Raw genomic sequence first — 11,362 nt, 5'->3', positions numbered from 1 at the left:
GCCAGCTTCATGAACTGGAATGGGGCCGCTACCGACGGGTCCAGATTTGCCGTGGGGTTTAACCTGGCATAGTTTGCTATTACGGTGGCTTGGGTCGTGATCTTTCCCGCTACCCCATACTTCCCTCGAAGAACGACGGTGCACCTCGAAAGACGTTCGGTATTGTTACGCTCCAGGTGTTGATCCTTGCACAAATTGGCATCGATAATGCTGGTGGGAGCGCAGGCATTAAACAGGGCGCGGACCAGGTGTAAACGGCCTCCTGCCTCAATTTGGACTATGGCTGTCGGCGCGATGGCGATCAATGCTCGAGTTATAGTCGGTGCCGCTAAATTGTCCCGGAGTCTACCACTCCTGAAGCCAGTGGGGGTTTGTTGTTGCCTCACGTTGCGCATCTTATTAAGGGCCGCCCTCCCAGTGAACTGTCGTGACGAGCGGGACGGACGCGGTTCCGCGTCGTCACGCTGGTTACCAGCAGGGCGGTGCGATGGGCGGAAAGGACGTGTCTCCGAGCCATCCCCAATTTGTAAGCGCGCGAAAGCGGAGCGGTTCTCGGGTCTCTCATAACGTAATGGGGGCCGGAATCGCGGCGTTTCTAAGCTGCCCGATTGTGCTACCACTGCTGCATTGGCCAGCCTCTCTTTTTCCTCTTCTTCCTCGACTTGCTGGGCCCATGATTTAGTTTGCTCCGTGACATGGATGGAGAGGACCCCATCCGAGCTCGCATCGTCGTCGTTGTGCTTGCTTTGAGGTGGGGACGGCTGATCCTCGTCCATATGTAGCGTCGTGTGATGTGGTTCACTGCAACGTCGGCATCGGTCTTGGCTGGGGCAGATTTCCAGGCGGTGGAACGGGGATAGGCAGTTGGGACAATAGCGGTGAATAAGTATTGCACGTAGTCGCTCCTCAGTCGACATACCACGGTAAATTGGGCACAATCGCACTCCGTGCGGTTTGGTGCACAGACGGCAAGCAATGGTGAACGCATTTGGGCGTGCCTCGGTTTTGGAGCGTTTGAATGCAAATCCAGGTATGTCTGGAAATGGTAGCGTTTGGTAATATCGCTGCATAGGTTGGTTGGGTGGCTAACTGCCGGAGACCCGGGGTCGATTCTGGCTGACCTATTGGTTGGCGTACTCGGGATAAGGGTTCATTTGGGATGAATAATCTGGTTAGGTTATTCTGCCGAGGTAGTGACGTGTAGTGGTTGAACCCACTGTTAGGTTTAGCAAACTTTGATTGACATACGCCTAAAATGACCTTTCGTTTTGAAAATAGTTTCATCAGAATGAAATTGCTGATATTGAAAGCCACCAATAGTAAGATTAAGAATTATTAAATATAGACTTAGGGCAAACTATATTTTTTGGTGTTTGCCTAAGGCAGGCAATACGCGACAATATACGGTATATCACGGTAAACTCGTGTGTTGTCACGGCTCCTTGTAATTGCCCTACAAAAATTTGGTCACAAAACTTACCCACGCCCATGCAAATGTGACTATGAATATAACCTATGAATGACTGTAAAATGACTAGTCAAATGACGTGGTGCAGATAAAATGTGCGACAGATGTAAAGAGGCCGTTATTCGCCGTCTGGGAACACTCTTTGTGTTGATTTGGGCCATGTTGTGTGAGAATCACAATTTGTGGTGTGTTTGTTGATTTCAACACAACCCTGGCAGGGATAGCCTACACTATCGAGTGTGGTAGCTTGTAGAGCTGTCAGCTGATAACTCTTACACTCACTGGAATGAGGCAGCTGTGCGGTGCTGCCAATTTGGCAGCGTAATGAGACATAATGGTCATGTCATGTATTTAGTTAGGGAAAGCTCGTGTCAGAGTTCTGACGCGACATAAATTGTATAGTCTTTTCTAAAGTTTAATTTCTCCCTTGTTTGTGGTATCGAAAGCATATATGACACTCCTTTATTCTTGTTTGGATTTCAAGCTAAAGGGACTGACGAAACTTTATCGGAACTTCAATACGCAGAGACAATTTCTATCACGAAAGCGAGACCACTATTGAGTGTGACACGTTTTGTTTATGTTTTACATTTTAATTTTGCCCTACCCTTTTTAACAGGGAAAACAATGCAAATAAAATGCGAAAATTATTTCGGTCTCGAATGGTTCATCTCCCCCTTTTTTTTGAAAGTTGATTTTGATTGTGTTTTTATGTACCACATTGTCAAAATAAAACAAAATTTTCATTTGTCGGAAAAAAGTAAGGTTGTTCGGGTACAAACACTCGAGTTTGTTGGATCCCGCGGATCCGACTTGTGATCCCATGGGGTCGCGCGCAATGTGTTTACGGCGTAAGAAAAGACAAAAGCAAATGTCATCGAGTGGCAACCTTGATTCGTTCATTAAGAATGTCATTCATTCATGGAAATGAGTATAGAGATATTTTGAATGAATTTTCACTATCAAGAAAACTTGTGCTGGGTAAGTATACGAGTATCGTTCCATTTTTATAATATTATAAATTTTCTAATTTCTTATTCCATTTTTTTTCATTTCAGCAAACAACTGGTGAGTGATAGCATATGTACATACTTTTCGTGAATCACTGTGCGTTTGATTCACTGATTAGTAAATGCACATTTAACTATTTACGTAGCCATTGTGTGTGCTGCGTATGGTTAGTTTGGGCCAAATCTTCCACGCAAAACAGGCAAGGTGCTCAATATATGAATATGGGTGACAACATTTTGTTTGATCATCTAATCAAAAAACATCATAACGAGCTACGCATAAATGGCTATCATGAATTTCATCGCGCTACATCTATGCAAAAAAGTATACCATTGAATTTGATATCACTTTGGAATTCTATGCTATTGGCTGTACAGGCGGGCATACATCATTATTATGGCGTTGATTTCTGGCAGCATTGTGAACTAGATTTTTTTTTTTTTCTCGCCAGCTTCTAATGTTGCGGGTTTCAACCTGCTAGAGACGTTGGGATTAAGCCTAACGTATGGAGTTTATATTTCGAAAGTATATAAATTTAATAAATCAACACCACCACCTGATGCGCTACGTGGCGGCCATAATGCCGTGGACATAAAAGGTGGAGGTGCCCATCTACAATTTTGTAGCACATTCACGTGAATCAAAGACTAAAACCATGTTTGGTGCAAATGTTATAATATTCGAGGGTTTATTACCATTTCACAATTTCTAGGTACATTCACTGTTAGATATGAAAGTGGTTGTAGATACCGATGCATAAGTTTGGCCCGACGTCTGAAGAGAAATATTTCACAGCGCGGACGTGATCTCAGCGGCGTACGTAAGCAGTATTTGACTATGGTGAAACCCTCCCGTGGCAATTATATTGCACAATCTATGGCGCATGCCGATATTATAGTGCACCGTGGTGGTGAAAACAAAGTAGCTATACATCTCATAGTACAACACGTACATACACAACTGCAGTTGCGCGGTTTCAAATTACATGAAACATTAGTGAATTCTTATAAAGATCAACCAATGCCAGAGTCGGTACATCTACTGCCACCTACACCACAAATTAAAGGTTAACATATATTTGTACGTTGCCGTAGTACTTCACGAGATGAGTTCATATTCCATTCGAAACGTCTTATACGTTTGGTTATTGAATATGCATTGAGTTTGTTCCCACTTAAAAACCACAACAGTGGAAACACCACAAGGCGTACTCTATGAAGGCAAACGTACGGGTTCTCGCAAAATATGTGGCGTCTCCATTCTGCGAGCTGGCGAAACAATGGAACAAGCCATTTGTGATGTATGCAAAGATGTACGCATAGGAAAGATACTCATACAAACTAATCAAAAGATAAACAAGACTATAAAGTCCTATTGATGGATGCTACTGCTGCCACGGGTGCAGCTGCTATGATGGCATTACGTGTGCCACTCGATCATGATGTGCCCGAGGAGAATATCATATTAGCATCATTGTTGATAGGAACATATGGTAAATTTATTGCATTGCTCGCATGAGCTGGATGAAGACTTTGGCAGTGGTGGTCCAGCTGCCGCAGCTTTGACCAATACCTTTTATTTTTTCGCAAGTGTGGCCTATTGCAATGACAGCATGACCAATGGTAATATTGTGCTGGCAGTATATTTTGTTTAGCGCAATTTTTGATCCCCTATAGTCGTATGTATATTCGCCTTGCTGGCTGGCACAACGTACGAGCTATGTAAATGCGTTATATCTCGTGTTGGTAGCTTGGTATCGTCGAATTCCCATTGACACGTATATTAATCCTTATTATGATAACGAAATCGGAGGAAGAAAAATTTATATGGAGGTAATAGTAACGACCTTTTCTCTTATTAGCCTCTTATATTTACTCCATATTTCTTGTATTTTTAACTTATAGTCGTCGTCGTGTGAAAATAAAAGAAATAATTCATTGCATCTACGATGGACCCACCGGCACCACCCCTGCATACCGGATTGGTACTGCAAATCGGCAGTATCGGCAGTTGGGTCAACTGAAGGTATGGACTAATTCGTTGAATTTATTTAATCTTAAAAATTATATGTTGCATAAAATCTATGTAGGGAAATACATACACCGTACGTCAGCAGGAGATAGCCATGGAGATAGATGCAGCCCCGATGATGGAAGCCAGTTCCCGCACTACCGCTTCGGACGAATTGTCGCGGAAGAATTGTTCCGAACGAGGTGAAGAGGTGAGCTAATATGCACAGTTGCTATTGTAGTTCATATTCTTATTAGTCGGCAGTAAGTGCTTAGGGTGTAATGATAGTACATTTAGAACGGTTCTCCCCCTTTGATTTATTGGCTTCACATTTCAAAATCTTTAGGTAGCCCGATATGTTTGTGCCCATACATGGAAGACATCAGTGGGACACGTAACAAAACATTGTAAGTAAATCCAACCTTAAAGTCAGTCAAAGAAGTCGATGGACCATGGCGGTGTTTTTAAAACAATATGGTATGCCAAAAGATTTTAACATCCATAAGAAGGTGTTGCACCTAGTCCCTAATAAATACCAATTGGGATAAACAAGTAAATGACCCTTGATCACGGTCCAACCATATTCCATCAATTGGTTAGTCTCCAAAATGTTACAGTCGAATTTCACTGTCACTTTCACTTCTTTCACTTGTTAGCTGTAGGGATACCACGCATTTCCTGAGCAATACCTTAGAGAGACACCCACCTACTATTTGGGATATATTTTGATCGTCCAAAAGTCCATTCGAGATTTCAACGCACCCAATGACTAATGGGCAAAAGCTAAGGTGTCGGATCCGTTGAATGGGTTTATTTGTTACATGTTTAATTAGTGCGCTACTCATCTACATAGTAGACCTTAAAGTACCGGGCATAATGCGTCATTATGCACCAGTCGAGGAACCATCTACTCCGAACAGCAATAACAATATCCAACGAGGTTCCGCCGTTCGTAACGCATTCAAAAAAATTGCACAAAACCACTACCATATCTATGGCCCAAGACAGATATTTTAATGAAATTAGTTGTTATTGCATGCATAGGTTTGGTAATCTCTGGACGTGTTATCAAACTATTTTTACCAATTCATCGAAAGAAAATGGGTAAACTTCTAATATTTTAACTATGTATACTCCACCTTAATTAACTCCCTATCCTGAGCAAAAGTTGTTAAATGCATTTTGACATAAGAGCGAGTTAATGAAAATCTTTCTGAGCTAAGGCGTTCTTGAACGTAATTTTGATATAGAGTGGTTCCCCCTTTTTTTTTAATATTTCGATATAGGATGATTTCGAACTCCCAGCCGATATAGGGTGATACTCTACTCGTTATATTCCGGCCTTGACCTTGACAGAAGAGTTAAGCTTTCGTGCGGTCCTCCGACACGGGGGTATTTACCCTTTTATTCTGATACTTCGGAAAGCTCTTTCCCGTTTAAGTATTCAATGAAGTGTTGGGGATAAACTTTAATTTAGAATATTCGGAACACGTTCGCCTGATGCTACCTCGCGAGGTCCGAATATTCCAAATAAGTATGCATGCACATAATATTCCAAATATAAAACGATTCCACAAATTCTTAAATGGAGACGTATGTTCCGAACATACGAATTAAATAAGTTAACGTACTCAATGACTACATTTCGTTTTGGCATCTCCATTGGTTGTTCGGTTGGATGTTTTTAATGACATTTTTTGGGGGGTATGCGGTGGCAGATAGTTTATCTGCTTTAGGCTTCTGTTGGCCTCGTTCGTGGTGAACGAGAGCTGGGTTATGGGATTTGTTGGCCTCGTTCGGGGTGAACGAGAGCTGGGTTATGGGGTTTGTTGTAACGGTTGGGAGTTACAAGTCACCCTCACCCTCACTGAAGGGTTCTAGAAGGACCAATTTCGTGATTGGTCTGGTGGTTTGTCCCCTTGCCGTATCCAGTTCGACGACTCGAACTCGGTTATCGGGGACATAATGAAGGGTGGCTATCCGACCTAGTCTCCATTCGTTTGGGGGCAGATTATCCTCCTTAATGACGACTAGGTCTCCCTGTTTGAGGTTTGATTGTGGATGCTTCCACTTAACGCGCTTCTGCAATTCGGTGAGATACTTAGGGCTTAGGGGTCGGGAGTTGAGACAGGATTCAATCCTACACAGGAGGGTGCTAAACTCCTCGAAAGTAAATTTATGATCCGATGCGATCTTTTTGAAATGAGTTTTGGAACTCTTGACTCCCGCTTCCCACAGCCCGCCCATATGAGGAGCAGCTGCTGGTATGAAATGCCATGTCAGGGTTTGGTGGGCATATTTAGAGAGGGTTTGGTCGTGCGCATCAACGAGGAATGCCTTGAACTCTGAGCGAAGAGCCCTCGACGCACCGACAAAGTTCGTCCCGTTGTCGGAGTAGAGGTTTTTCGGGCATCCTCGTCTGGCGACAAACCGACTAAACGCTGCTAGAAACGCGGCGGTGCTGAGGTCGCTAGTCGCCTCTAAATGGATCGCCTTGGTCGCAAAGCAGACGCAACCCTTAGACATGCGGCATCCTCGTCCGCTGTAAGACTTGATGTCAAACGGTCCTGCGAAATCCACCCCGGTGTTGGTAAATGCCCTGGTAAAGGTGGTGCGTTCCGCATGGATGGTTCCCATGAGTTGCGTCGGGGAACGTTTGCGGAATAGCGTACAGGCCTTGAAGTAGTGTGTGATGGATCGGATCATGTTTTTGACCCGAGGTATCCAGTATTGCGTGCGTAGGAGCCGCAGCATCAGTTGGTTTCCGCCAAGTACGGAAATGGTGTGGAGACGGGTGAGTCGGCAGGCGTAAGGAGGATTATCGGGTGACGCTCGTCGACGGGAACGTCCCTGGATGCATTGAGACGACCCCCCACCCGAAGGACACTATCTTCGTCGATAAAGGGGTCTAGGGAGAGGATCTCGCTTTTGGCCGCGATGGGTTTTCTAGCTCTCAGAGAGCTTATTTCTTCGGCATAGTGGTTTGTTTGGGATATCCTGATGAGGCGGCTAGTCGTAGCCTTGATTTCGTCAGGCGAAATTTGGTGCGACTCTGCTTTAAAAGACGGTTTAGTTTTTGGATGGGTTCTATTGGCGAATCTTATAATGTAGGAGATTACCCGCAACGCCCTTGATAAATCGGAAAACCGATCAAGAATATCCTCGCTATTGTTGATATTTGTTGCTGCATGCACTTGTACTCGTTTTTCTTCGATGTTTGTGTGGTACTCCTGTTCGCCTTGAGATGGCCATTCCGCTTTGCCTTCTTTCAGCCAAGAAGGTCCCTGCCACCACAAAGAGTTGTCGGCTAGGTCCGTGGCTGGAAGTCCTCTGCTGGATAAGTCCGCTGGATTTGATGCGGACTCGACATGATGCCATGCTTTCGTTCCTACCTTCTCCACGATTTTTGTCACCCTGTGAGCTACAAACGTTGACCAGGAACAAGGGGGTTTTCGAATCCATGCTAGTACGATGGTCGAATCTGTCCATAGGTGAATGTTAATTGTGCCTAAGTTCAGGTTCTCCATCACAGTTTCCGAAGTCTCATCCAGCAAGACGGCACCGCATAACTCCAATCTTGGTAGTGAAATTGTCTTTACTGGTCCCACCCTCGTTTTTGCCATGAGTAGACTAACGTATGTCCTATCGTTGATCTTAGCTCGCACGTAAACCGTAGCTGCGTAGGCTTTTTCGGACGCGTCACAGAAGCCGTGAATTTCTATATCGTTGGTTGGGGTGAAGTGCACCCACTGAGGTATACGAATCCGGTTAATGGCGGGGTACTCCTGCATAAAGGTTTGCCACCGATCTAAAGTGATTGCGGATACCGGTTCATCCCAGTCCGTCCCCTCCAGCCAAATGTTCTGCATTAGTATCTTGGCTACGATGATAACTGGAGCAAGCCAACCTAACGGGTCGAAGAGTTTGGCGATGGCCGATAGGATCGCCCTCTTTGTTAAGATATCCTGGTTTTCGATTGGTTTCGCTGTGAAATAAAAATTGTCGGAATGCGCGTTCCAACGGATGCCTAGGGTTTTTACCATGCTCGCGTCCTCGAACTACAGAAAGTCTTCCGTAAGCCTGTGAGGTTTGGGTATGCCCTGTAGTATCTTACTGCAATTAGAGGTCCACTTTCGCAGAGGGAATCCTTCTGACTTTAATGCAGCTGTGATTTCATCGCGAGCCGTGATTGCTAACTCGATGCCATGTCCCCCTGCAAGGACGTCATCGACGTACATATTGTTTCGCAAGATGTGCGCTGCGGTTGGCAGAGATGCCTCGACGTCATCAGCAAGTTGATGTAGGGTTCTGATCGCTAGATAGGGGGCACAGTTTACCCCAAAAGTTACCGTGTTGAGCTCAAACACGCTGACAGGGTCCTCTGCTTTGAGTCGAAAAACTATTCTTTGGTATTGGGTTTGATTTTCCTTTACCCAAATTTGCCTGTACATCTTCTCAATGTCGCTGTTGAAGACGTACTTGTAGAATCTCCATCAGAGGAGCAGTATTGTTAAGTCAGATTGAAGTACTGGGCCGGTGTGTAGCACATCGTTCAAGCTTGTGCTATTGGATGTCGGGCACGACGCGTTGAATACGACCCTTACTTTAGTCGTTGTACTTTCCTCTTTGATAACTGCATGATGCGGCAAGAAGTAGCAATCAGATGATTGTGGTGGTACTGCGGTGTGCACCTTAGACATGTGCCCTAACGTGACGTATTCTGTCAGTACCCTATTGTATTCCGTCTGTAGGGCCGGTGTCTTGGCTAGGCGCGTCTCGTTCCGATAGAACTGAGAGCAGACGCTCTTGAGAGATGGGCCCAAACAGACGGTTTTTGGGAAGCTTTGTTTGAAAGGAAGGGCGACGGTATATCTTCCATCTGAATTCCTTTCCATTGTGTTTTTATATAGTGCCTCGCAATAGGCATTATCTTCGGTCAGGGCCTTTTTTGTAGGTACGTTTTCAAGTTCCCAGAAAGCGGCTAGCTGCTTGCCTAGGCTAATTTCATTGAAAAAAATACTCGTGTATTGGTTGGGTGAGGTGCATCTGCATGACCGGTTAAAATCCAACCGAAGACGGTTTCTTGGGTGAGAAGCGTATTTAGAACGTTCTTCCGTATACCGTTTAGTATTATCTGCCGACTAAACGCTGCTAGAAACGCGGCGGTGCTGAGGTCGCTAGTCGCCTCTAAGTGGATCGCCTTGGTCGCAAAGCAGACGAATAGGCAGACGTAACCCTTAGACATGCGGCATCCTCGTCCGCTGTAAGACTTGATGTCAAACGGTCCTGCGAAATCCACCCCGGTGTTGGTAAATGCCCTGGTAAAGGTGGTGCGTTCCGCAGGGAGGGTTCCCATGAGTTGCGTCGGGGAACGTTTGCGGAAGAGCGTACAGGCCTTGCAGTAGTGTATGATGGATCGGATCATGTTTTTGACCCGAGGTATCCAGTATTGCGTGCGCAGGAGCCGCAGCATCAGTTGGTTTCCGCCAAGTACGGAAATGGTGTGGACAAACTGGACTAGGAGACGGGTGAGTCGGCAGGCGTAAGGGAGGATTATCGGGTGACGCTCGTCGACGGGAACGTCCCTGGATGCGTTGAGACGACCCCCCACCCGAAGGACACTATCTTCGTCGATAAAGGGGTCTAGGGAGAGGATCTCGCTTTTGGCCCCGATGGGTTTTCTAGCTCTCAGAGAGCTTATTTCTTCGGCATAGTGGTTTGTTTGGGATATCCTGATGAGGCGGCTAGTCGTAGCCTTGATTTCGTCAGGCGAAATCTGGTGCGACTCTGCTTTAAAAGACGGTTTAGTTTTTGGATGGGTTCTATTGGTGAATCTTATAATGTAGGAGATTACCCGCAACGCCCTTGATAAATCGGAAAACGATCAAGAATATCCTCGCTATTGTTGATATTTGTTGCTGCATGCACTTGTACTCGTTTTTCTTCGATGTTTGTGTGGTACTCCTGTTCGCCTTGGGATGGCCATTCCGCTTTGCCTTTTTTCAGCCAAGAAGGTCCCTGCCACCACAAAGAGTTGTCGACTAGGTCCGTGGCTGGAAGTCCTCTGCTGGATAAGTCCGCTGGATTTGATGCGGACTCGACATGATGCCATGCTTTCGTTCCTGCCTTCTCCAAGATTTTTGTCACCCTGTGAGCTACAAACGTTGACCAGGAACAAGGGGGTTTTCGAATCCATGCTAGTATGATGGTCGAATCTGTCCATAGGTGAATGTTAATTGTGCCTAAGTTCAGGTTCTCCATCACAGTTTCCGAAGTCTCAGCCAGCAAGACGGCACCGCATAACTCTAATCTTGGTAGTGAAATTGTCTTTGCTGGTGCCACCCTCGTTTTTGCCATGAGTAGACTAACGTATGTCCTATCATTGATCTTAGCTCGCACGTAAACCGTAGCTACGTAGGCTTTTTCGGACGCGTCACAGAAGCCGTGAATTTCTATATCGTTGGTTGGGGTGAAGTGCACCCACCGAGGTATACGAATCCGGTTAATGGCGGGGTACTCCTGCATAAAGGTTTGCCACCGATCTAAAGTGATTGCGGATACCGGTTCATCCCAGTCCGTCCCCTCCAGCCAAATGTTCTACATTAGTATCTTGGCTACGATGATAACTGGAGCAAGCCAGCCTAACGGGTTGAAGAGTTTGGCGATGGCCGATAGGATCGCCCTCTTTGTTAAGATATCCTGGTTTTCAATTGGTTTCGCTGTGAAATAAAAATTGTCGGAATGCGCGTTCCAACGGATGCCTAGGGTTTTTACCATGCTCGCGTCCTCGAACTCCAGAAAGTCTTCCGTAAGCCTGTGAGGTTTGGGTATGCCCTGTAAAATCCTACTGCAATTAGAGGTCCACTTTCGCAC

General features: G+C 45.6%; 1 pseudogene; it reads left to right on the top strand.

Annotated features, from left to right (window-relative positions):
* The first annotated feature begins 2,376 nt into the window (after positions 1–2,376).
* LOC137234840 (uridine-cytidine kinase-like 1) lies at positions 2,377–3,997 on the top strand (annotated as a pseudogene).
* The last annotated feature ends 7,365 nt before the right edge of the window (positions 3,998–11,362 follow it).

This window comes from Eurosta solidaginis, chromosome X (assembly GCF_040869045.1).
Source record: "Eurosta solidaginis isolate ZX-2024a chromosome X, ASM4086904v1, whole genome shotgun sequence".
In the NCBI taxonomy this organism is placed as follows: domain Eukaryota; kingdom Metazoa; phylum Arthropoda; class Insecta; order Diptera; family Tephritidae; genus Eurosta; species Eurosta solidaginis.
Note: the sequence above shows the minus strand (reverse complement) of the source record. Positions and strands in the feature narration are given on the sequence as shown.